The sequence below is a fragment of the Cebus imitator genome, unplaced genomic scaffold (assembly GCF_001604975.1).
Source record: "Cebus imitator isolate Cc_AM_T3 unplaced genomic scaffold, Cebus_imitator-1.0 Scaffold249, whole genome shotgun sequence".
NCBI lineage: Eukaryota > Metazoa > Chordata > Mammalia > Primates > Cebidae > Cebus > Cebus imitator.
In genome coordinates this window covers 2,989,022-2,997,037 of record NW_016107564.1, presented here as the reverse complement: position 1 = coordinate 2,997,037, position 8,016 = coordinate 2,989,022, and the positions used below count along the sequence as shown (strand labels likewise).

At 45.5% G+C, this 8,016-nt stretch overlaps 1 long non-coding RNA gene across 1 annotated transcript; it reads right to left on the bottom strand.

Moving 5' to 3' along the window:
* Positions 1-1,469: 1,469 nt before the first annotated feature.
* LOC119466991 lies at positions 1,470-7,773 on the bottom strand. Its single transcript, XR_005195504.1, has 3 exons — positions 7,516-7,773; positions 6,263-6,339; positions 1,470-2,023 (listed from the first exon to the last, which is right to left on the bottom strand). It is a non-coding gene; the product is annotated as an uncharacterized LOC119466991 (long non-coding RNA).
* Positions 7,774-8,016: the final 243 nt, after the last annotated feature.

Genomic DNA, 8,016 nt, shown 5'->3' with positions numbered 1-8,016 from the left:
TAAACCCAGGAGGCAGAGGTTGCAGTGAGCTGAGATCATGCCATTGCACTCCAGCCTGGGCGACAAGAGTGAAATTCCATCTCAAGAAAATAAATAAATGAAATAAAAAATAAAAATGGGAAACTAGTTACAAAGATATTGGAAAAGCTAAAAGGACAGCCTGGGCACAATGGAGCAATCCAGTAGCCAGAAGTTTCCCACGGGGAGCCCCAGGGCTGGAAAGACAAATGGAGGAGGCGGGGTTGCTAAAGCCTAGGGGCCAGGGCACCCAGCTGGAGCCAGGACACCCTGGCAGGGCGGCTGCTGCTACAGTGGAACCCTGGAGGGAGGAACCACCCCAGGGACACTGGAGACACAGTGCCTGCTGAAAATGCCGCCAGAAACAGAGAAGCAATGTCTTGGCTTCTTCCCTCCCTCTGCTCCTACTGGCCACACCTAATCAGAAGCAGTGAGCAGGGGAGCCTGAAAAATGAGTTTGTGTCCACAGCCTCACCCCAACGCCATACAAAGCAATGGAGAGAATGTTGGGGGGTGGATCTGAGGGCCCACAGGGCAGTGATGAGCACTCTGAGCATTGCTTCTTTAGTTTAGCTTTTTAAATGAATATGATCTTTCCTGGACCAAAATATTCTTTAAGTCAGGAGGAAAGGCATGAGTGTAGACTACAGCGAGAGAAGACACACTATTGGGGAGAATGCAAATGAGGACAACCCATTTTCATAAGAATCTGTCAGTAGCTCTCTAAGTTTAAAATCACAATCCAGGCCGGGAGTGGTGGCTCATGCCTATAATCTCAGCATGTTGGGAAGCTGAGGCAGGTGGATTGCTCTGAGCCCAGGAGTTTGAGACCAGCCTGGGAAACATGGTGAAGCCTCATCTGAACAAAAAGTACAAAAAATTAGCTGGGCATGATGGCACACACCTATAGTCCCATCTACTCGGGAGGGCGAGGCAGGAGGATTGCTTGAACCCAGGAGTTAGAAGCTGCAGTGAGCTAACATTGTGCTGCAAGTGCATTCCAGCCTGGATGGCAGCACTAAACCCTGTCTCAATAAATAAATAAATAAATTTAATTAATTATTCGTTACTTAATTAAGTTTTAAGAATAAAATCACAATCCCTTCCAGAGATTTATGCTATGCACATCACAAAGATGTGTGTGTGAAGATGTTCATGATGACATTGCTTTTCTTCTTCTTTTTTAACTTTTATTTTATTATTTACAGTACTAAAGACTGGAAGCAATGAGTGTACTCACTCATAGGAGCTGACTAAAAAACATGAATGTGTTAGCTGTGATGATTTCTAAGAGAAATCTAAGCTAAATAAATGAAGGTTAAAAAAAACAGTGTGAGTTTCGTGTGTCCACATGTTTATAAATTAATGCATATGTACAATCTTTCTCAAATGGCATACCATTGCTTTTCAGATCCCTGGCAACAGGAGTCGCCTTTGCGGGGAGACTGGGATAAGAGAATGAACTATGTGCCCTCACTACTTTGAAAATCTGTTCACTCCCCTTTGTATTAGGCTAATCATATGAAATCACGAATATTTTATGATTTTTGACTCATCAAACAACAATTTCATATGGTTCAAACTCTTATTCCTTTGTTAATTAAAAAGAAGCTGATTTTCAGAAGACCATCGGGAAGAGCTGCAATTAGCAGCGCATTTGGAGTTGGCTTTTCTAATAAGGCAAGAATATGACACAGTAATATATGATTCCACGTTCCCCCAGAATTACATTAGAAAAAATAGGATGAAGTCCCATGAGCTCAAATATTCCAGAAGAATTACCATCCCAGGATGTCATCCTGCTTCTCAACACAATATTGGCATTCAAAGTAGCTCAAAACAAAGGCATGCTAGGAAGGCAGATGGTGGGCGCGGTGGATTTCACGAGCTCCAAGTACTGCCGAGGGCCCAGAACAAACCCAATCTAGGAGGCAAGCCATCCCTCTGGAACTCTGAGGGTATTGGGCACGTATCTGTTCACAGAGCCGAAGTGCAATTTTGTTCACTGTGAGAGATAAAAAGAAATGTAATCAATCTTGACAGACACTGACGAAAAACTCCCCACGGCCCTTCATGTTCCAGAGGCTAGCAGGGACTTCTGGGGACTCTGAAGAGTGACTAGACTTGTTCGGATTCAGCAGGAGCATCTCACAGTGCAGACAGGGGCTACAGCTGCAACAGCAAAGCAGTGGAGGAGGCAAAGTAATACCAGCAAGAGACAGAGCCTGGGAAGCACTGAGAGCCGCACAGGCTTCATGTCACCACATCCCCCTCAGGAAAGGGTGGCACCTTGCGCCCATTTTACAGGTGAGAAGTAGGAGGACAATGAGAAGGTTGAATAACCTGGCTAAGGGCATACAAAACCTAGGCCTGCCTTAGTCTGAAGCTTATTCTCCTGATGGTCACCCCGGGTGGGACAGATGCTAAAGACGACAGCCAGTGACAGATGATGGCAGCTAGGAGGGCTGGAGAGGTGGATGCTAGGCAGGTGTAGCTCGCCAGGTACAGGCTGCTTAGGGACAAGATGGGGCAGTGGACATTGCATCTTATATCTGCTTTCAACTCTTTAGTGGCTTTTCATCACCTTTGAAATTCACATTCAGATCAGAGTACAGGAGGTGCTTTGGGTCCCACTTGCCTGGGCAGTCTGCCTCTGCCCCCCACCTTCATGCCCCTGCTAGACACCATTGCCCAGCAGAGCTCCAGCTCCTTCTCTTTCCACAGTTCACTATGCTCTCTCATGACCCCTACCTCTCCCCATTGTGTATGCTCATTTCCTGAAAGGAGTGCCTTTCCTCGCCATGGGAGTCCATTTCTAAGACTCCATCCACCTCCATCCCTCCCTTCTCACCCCTAGTTGAGCAGGGACTTCTATATCTCCTCTGCTTCCCTCTAGCATAACATTCTTCCTTCTTCTCTTCCTCTGTTCTCCCTTTCTCTTTACTTCCTCTTTCACTTCTTCTTTCCATCGTTTGTTCCTTCTTTCAACCTTTCAACACCTTTTCATTGAGCCCCTACTATATGCCAAGTTTTAGACTGCATTTGGAGGAGGATGAAAGTTGGGTAAGAAAAGGTCCTTTCTTCCTAGAGATCATTATCAAGAGCATGAAACAGACAGAGACCGAAAGCCCACAGTTGCCAAATATTTCTATATGTCCAGCGCTGTGTTACACATTCAGCGCACATGGCTTCATTTATGAAGTACCATGATCCTATGAGGTAGCGACTTTTGTTCTCAGAGGGGAAAACTGAGGCAGTATTAGAGTTCTAACATGGGCAATTTATCATTAAGTTTTGCGCTTCTAAATGCTAAGAGAAAGGAAGGGTTTAATGGTAATGTGTCAAGTGCAATGAAAGTGGACAGAGACGTACACCTAGCCTGGGACAGATAGAAACCTTCTAAGAGGTAATGCTTCAGAGGGGCATTGGACCAGGTAAGGAGGAATGGGAAGGGTCCTGTAGGCAGAGGGCTAGCCTGAGCAAAGGCTTAGAGGTGAGGAAAAGCAAGCCTCCTGCAGAGAAACCCAAGCAGAAGCAGGGGAGTGCTGCTGGGATGCAACACCTAAGGACATAATTGGGAAGCACAAAGAAGAGAGTTTTAGCAGGAAGCAAACACAACACACAGGGTGGCTGAGGAGTGTTAATTGGGGACCTATTAGTGAGGATACAGGCAGAGTTAAGGGAAACCTGTAAGGTCTTTTGGGCTGACTGATGGCACCATGGACCTTATGGTGACCCCTGTGACCCTCATGTGCACCTCTGGAGGGCCTTCTAGAATTAGAAAACCTGAAGTAACCGGAAGACCACGAAAAGTGGAACAATCAACCCCTGTGGTGACTGACTAACTTGAGACATTCTTCAATTGTTTCTTATTCCTGCCTCAATTGATATGGCCATTGGTCTTTGTAACCGACCTTGGTCAACCTTGTGACTCCAGACCCTACGACTCCCTCCCAGCTTGCAAACCTACGACCCCCTCCCAGCTTGCAAAAAACCACCCTAAACTGTAACTTTCCACAGCCTACTCCAAACTTATAAAACCTTCTCCTATCCCACCACCCTCCACTGACTCTCTTTTTGGACTCAGCCTGCCCGCACCCAGGTGAATAAAGAGCCATGTTTCTCACACACAGCCTGTTTGGGGGGTTTCTTCATTCAGAGCATGTGTTTTAACGACACCAACAATGGGTTATGAGACACCTGGGCTAGCAGCTACAAGCCCAGGAGCCATCACCTCCCCTAGATCAAAAGAGGCAAAGAGGAAGACCAGAACTCAAAAGAGAATGGTGGCTGTGCCTTTAATACTAGGGACCCCCTCCTGCTACCACCACCACACACCACTGGAGGTGGAGCTTCTGGTAGAGGAACATAGGCTGGGTTGACATGGAGGCAAGATAATAAATATCCCAGCTATGTTTTCCTCCTGCCTTCTGATATCCTTCTCATGCCTCCCAATGGCCAAATGCATCCAGAAGGCAGAGGGCTCAGCTGAGGCAGTCGGTGGAGGTCAGCCCTCCAGGTCAGAGAGTTAGAGAACGGTGGTGAGTGAGTCCAGAAAGACAGGTGGAGAATACCCAGCACTTCTGGTTAAGGAGTTGACACTTTATTGCATCAGTGTCAGGGTTCCATTGAGGGGTTTTAGGTATGGAGGCAACATGGTCAGATACAGATTTTAATAAAGACCTCTCTGGCAGCAATTCAGTAGACAGAGCTATGGGCCAGAAACGATGAGCCCAGGAGACCAACAGGGCCAGAAAAATAAGGGCCAAGGTGGGAGATGGTGAGGAGCTGAATGGGGCATGAGGTGGAAGGAGATAGAACTTACCCAGGGAGAGATGACAAGGAGCTGAAAAGGAAGTAACAGAAAGGACACAATGAGTTTCAACTTTGATTTTTTAAAAAATTTGAGAGGCCTTAGTGAAACAACAGCCAGGCTTCGTATTTGTGTAATCAACTGAATTTTAGTGTCAATAACTGAGATTAAAAATAAAAATGCAGGGCTGAACGTGAAGGCTTACACCTGTAATCCAAGCACTTTGGGAGGCCAAGTCAGGCAGATCTCTTCAGCTCACAAGTTTGAGACCAGCCTGGGCAAGATGGCAAAACCCTGTCTCTACAAAAAATACAAAAAATTTAGCCAGGGCTGGTGCCATGTGCCAGTAGTCTCAGCTGTGTGAGTGCAAAGCTGAGGTGGAAGGATGGCTTGAGCCTGGGAGGCAGAGGTTTCAATGAGTCTAGATCGTACCACTGCATTCCAGCCTGTGCAACAGAGCCAGAGCTTGTCTCAAAAGAAATAAATAAAAATAAAAAAATTAAAATACAAAAGGAGCAAAAACAATCTTTAGAGAATGGTGACTGATGAGTTTTGTTTGGGATAAGTTGAGTTTGTAGGATATCCAAGTGTAAATGTCTAACAGACATTCAATTTGAGTCCGAATATTGAGTGGTCTCTGTCTGGAGATTTGGAAATTAAAACCACCAGTAGGCTGGGTGAGGTGCCTCACTCCTGTAATCCCAGCACTTTTGGAGGCTGAGGCAGGCAGATCATCTGAGGTCAGGAGTTTGCGACTAGCCTGGCCAACATGATGAAACCTTATCTCTGCTAAAAATACAAACATTAGCTGGCCAAGGTGGCACATGCCTGTAATCCCAGCTAATCAGGAGGCTGAGGCAAGAGAATCATTTGAACCTAAGAGGCAGAGGTCGCAGTAAGCCAAGACTGTGCCATTGCATTCCAGCCTGGGTGACAAGAGTGAAACTCTGTCTCAAAAATAAATAGATGAAGCCACCAGAGGGTAAATTCTAGTTAAAACCCTGAAAGTAATGAGATGTCCTAGAGAGAAGGAGAATCTAGGAAAGTAGACAGGTTGTCTGGGAGCACCAGCACTGCGGAGTGAAAGGAAGAAGAAATCTACAAAGCTATCGACAAGGAATGAAAGACCAGAGAAGACAAGAAAGAAGCTTCCTGGGAGCAGAGGCTGGAGTGATCAATAGCCTTAAATATGGTGGTAAATAAGAGACAAAGAACATCTTCTGCTTAGAACTGTGAAAGGAAAATATCTTGGGCCCCCAAAATCGCTAAGCTAAAGGGAAAGTTGAAGCCAGAAACTGCTCAGGTTAAACCAGCCTCCCATTCTATTCAAACTCACCCTCTGCTCACTGAGATAGATGCATATTCTGATGGCCTCCTTTGGAAAGGCTTATCAGAAACTCAAGAGAATGCAGCCATTCGTCTCTCACATACCTGTGACCTGGAAACCCCCTCCTTGCCTCGAGTTGTCCTCAATTTTCTGGACAGAATCAATGTACATCTTACATATACTGAAAAGGAAGTAACAGAAAGGACACAAATGAGATTAAACTTTGATTTTCTTTTTTTAATTGAGGGTCCTCCCACCTCCTCACCCGGGCTAGCAACTACAAGATTTATGTCTCAAATCTCCCTAAATGTATAAAACCAAGCTGTGCCCCAATCACCTTGGGCACATGTTATCAGGACTCCCTGAGGCTGTGTCATGGGTGTGCAACCTCGACTTTGGCAAAATTAACTGAGACCTGTCTCAAATTTTCGAGGTTCACAGGACTTCGGAGGTTGTAGGTGACTTTGGAAAGAGCAGTTATGACTCTCTTGGTGGATGGATTACTGGGGGTTGAGGTGTGAAGCGAAGGTAAAGTAGGCATTGAAGATATAGATTACTGTTTAGAAGTCTGGATAAGGATGGAGAAGGGTAGGATGATGTTTCTCCTAGGTATCATCCTAGGCTAGTGCATGAGTTTTACGGTTTTAGGGGAACATATAGAAGGAGAAATGGATGATGCTGCAGAAGAGGGAATATCGTTCATGAAGCCCAGACCTGGAGGGGCCAAGAGGGCACGGATCCTGGCACTCTCTGTGCTCTTATTGCCCGATCACTTGTCCAACCCCCACATCCCTCTACCAGTCAGGGAGCTCCGTATCTGCTGTGCTGAGAGTGTTGACTGGCACATGGCCATGCTAAATCCTTACTTGCTGAGTGAATGAATAAGTGATGGTAGAGTGGATAGTCAGGGATATAAGTCCAGACAGAAGGAATGCACCTTTGGCAAAGCTTCTGTAACTTGCACCAGATGGCCAAGGTCTAAAACATGACATTCTCCAGCCAGATAATTGTCTATAGTAAGGAAATAATCAAGATTTACCTTACAGATACATACCCAGCAAGCAAAACCTCCAAACAGAGCAGGCTAAAAGAAGGCCTCTATAGTGAGAGTTGCTGGATTAAAATCAGTGAAGCTGGAAACTGACAAGCTTCATGTTTAAATTAATTGGGCACTTGAATAGGACTGATTTTTATTAGTTCATTTAATTTGGCTTAAGATCTTGCTTTTTATCTGGGGCAGAGATGGAGTTAGATTCTGTCTTGAGACTTTTTCAAGTTTTCAGTTTACTTTTTTTCCCAGAGTGACTAAGGGTTTAGCCACTTGCAAAGAAAGCAGAGGAAGGGAATTTTGCTTTACTTGATCAAGGTCTCTGAGGGCTGGAGTCTCCATTACTCATCCCTCCTATCTGGCAGCAAGAATACTTGGGTCCGCAGTAGGCTGGATCGACAGGGAAGTCAGTGCATGGCATTGTGAGAAGCTGCTGGAAAGCAAAACAGGGAAAATAGTAACTTAGGGAAGGGAGTGAGGGCAAATGAGGAAAGCAAAGAATTGGTATTTCTTTTACCAACCAAGTTACCAGTAACTTGAAAGAGCAAAATGCACTCACACCTTGGATCCCAGCCCCACGCTTCCCTTAAATTTGGGCAAATCTCCATGAACCTTATTTGTGAAATGGGAACATGTTACCACTGTAAGGTTTCCAATGGAAGGTCCCAGGTGGTGAATCTGTATGGGTCTGTGCAACTTCAATTCTTGCCTCTTCTGGAGAAAGAATTCGACAGAGTGGCATTACGCAGAAAAAGAGGCAAAGGCAAGTTTCAGAGCGGGAGTAAGTTTATTTAATGCTTTAGAACAGGA